This window comes from Lynx canadensis, chromosome E2 (assembly GCF_007474595.2).
Source record: "Lynx canadensis isolate LIC74 chromosome E2, mLynCan4.pri.v2, whole genome shotgun sequence".
NCBI lineage: Eukaryota > Metazoa > Chordata > Mammalia > Carnivora > Felidae > Lynx > Lynx canadensis.
In genome coordinates this window covers 6091545-6094287 of record NC_044317.1, presented here as the reverse complement: position 1 = coordinate 6094287, position 2743 = coordinate 6091545, and positions in this window count along the sequence as shown.

The window sequence follows — 2743 nt, the reverse complement described above, 5'->3', positions numbered from 1 at the left end:
TCATTTTTCCAGCCTTGAAGTTCACTTGAAGGGAAAACCCTGAGGTTTCCATGCCAAGCTTGGGCATGGCTCTGAGGTTCTTGGGACTAAAGCTTCCACTGTTCAGTCACGACCCCAGCCACCAACAGCCACCAGGCGTGGACCAGCTCATGTGGGAACTGCAAAGGACTTTGTGCTTGTTGTCTTGCTGAATAAATATTTACCTGTCTTCAAATCAAGTTTCCTGAAAAAGCCCAAGCATCTAACTTTCCCTTCTGTCTGTATAGTATAACCTACTGTAACATTTCTCAGAGAGGCAAGGCTTTTGGAAAAAAATAGCTAGGAAGGACGTTTTCTTCTCTGCCTGGCAGACCTGCTGTTTTTTGTTTTTTTTTGTTTTGTTTTTTTTTTTTTTAAGCTCTGGCCCACTAAAGCACAACCAAGGCAACATTATACAAAGAAGCGACTACCTTTCTGAGTCTGCAAGAGAAAACTAACCTACAGTAGGGAAGACAAAACACACATTTATATCTTTATATTCTGGTTCCTGTTACTTGTTAGCTACATGACCTTGGGCAGGTCTGATTTTCTTTATCTATAAACATGGGATTATAAAAACTCTGCCTTCCTACTTCTTAGGGTTGTTTTTGAGAATAATTAACGGAGGTATAAATGTGTAGGGCAGTGCTGTAAAGTGTTAGCCATTGTTACTATTTGCTAATTATACTGCTTGTGAGATTTTCTGTGCTGTCCATTTTCTGCAAGCCATCACATTTTATTCAAAGTCAGCACTTAAGGTGAATACCTTGTATAGCCCAAATTACCTCCAAATTCCCCTGGAGACTAGCCCTCATATTTTCTGATAAGTCAACCCAGCCGGTTTTCCTGCTAGCACTAAATCCAATTGTGTTGTTGTGGGTTGAGCTCCAGATAAAGGCATTGCTTACAGATTTATACTTCCCTCTCACAGTCAATCTGGAGCAGGCATTCATTTATTGAAAAATGGTAGGATAATCCACACTGCTTAATTTTGCCCTCTTTCTCTGTACTGAGTGCATATGGTTGAATTCACATAAGTTAAACACGAATAAACTCTGATTCCAAGGCTGCCTGACGTCCATCCTGTCCTAAGCACAGACAGGTAAGAAGCTGAAGTCCCTTTCTATTTCAGGGGCGGTCATGATAACATTGGCCAGGCAGGGCAGAAATGAGAAGTTCAAAGAGTCATCCTTCAATACCCTCATGATGCTCAAAGGCAGGTGATTTGCTCCTCCATTGGAATCTTCACTGGGGCCTCATCTCTCCCTTGTCACAATATTTAGTGAAATCTTTGGGTGGTTTACACTAGGCATGAAGTGGTGTGTATTAAGCTTCACTATGGTATGTTCTTCATCCTTGGTAGACAGTGTACAAGGATTATACAACTGTATGTTACTGTTGAGCATAACCTGTAATTTCTGCTCATATCAGGGTAGACTTCTTTTTTTAAAATATGTATTTATTTTGAGAAAGAGAGAGAGTGAGAGGCAGGCAGAGAGAGAGAGAGATAGAGAGAGAGGGAGAGAGAGAGAAGCAGGCAGAGAGAGAGAGAGAGAGAGAGAGAGAGAGAGAGAGAGAAACCTAAGCAGGCTCCATGCTATCAGCACCCTATGTGGGGCTTGAACTCATGAGCCGAAACCGAGTCAGACGCTTGACCAACTGAGCCACCCAGGTGCCCCAAAGATAGACTCTTCTAAAGGGGTTGATGTAGGCAAATATTAGCCACATACACTTGAATGGAGGGATAAATAAAAACTGAGATAACAATCCACTGGATCAGGCACCCAGAGATTTTTGGTTTCTCCTGCCTTGGTCATTAATTCACCATGTTGTCTCTGGTGAGTCCTTTTTCCTTCCTGAGACACAGCTTTCTCACCTGTGAGATGAGGGAGTTGCACGTGATGACTTCCCAGCTCTACTGTCCTATATTCTGTGACTCCACTTAATTAGTATTAGCTATTCTTCGAAGCCTCCCTATGATAGAAAAGACTTTGGGGAATGGACCAGAGAATGTTAATTGTTTCTTGGGAAAAGTCACTCGCTGTAGGCAGCATGGTAGTTTCAGTTTCCCTTGGGGAACCACTCCTGCTCTGATTTTTGTTTATGTAATTGGGTGAGGCTCAGTTCACCACTCAGCTGCAAGGTTTATTCCAAGCCTCTTACCACTGTGATTTGTTCACGCATAGGCATGTGACCACTATGATCCAATGAGAGACACTCCTGGAAATTTTGATGGGGCAGTTAGAAAAGAGATACTCTCTTTTCTCTGATACTAATAAATGGTTAAGCCTGTAGGTGGTGGTGGCCATCTTTGACATAACATAGAGATACCTTTCAGGAAAATGATGCTGACCAGAGGTGCGCACAAATACAGAGACAGAAAGACAGAAACACACAGAGATACAGAGTTAGTGTCCTGCTGACATGTTGAATCCCTTGATCCTGCACCCCTTTCCCCTAGGCTTTACAGTTACAAGAGCCACTAAATAGTCTTTTTGCTTAAATCGTTTTGAGTTAGGATTCTGTTGATTGTCTCCAAATGGCAGTGGACTGAGGCTTGGGAGTGAAGAGAAGTGGGGGGTGTGATTTCAGAACCCAGAGTGTTGTCTGCAAGAGGGGAAGAACTCACAATATGCCAAGCACTGTGCTATGTTATGCTTTTCATTTTTTCCCATTTCATCTCATAACTCTATGTAGATGGTGCTATTTTTATTATCCCCATTTT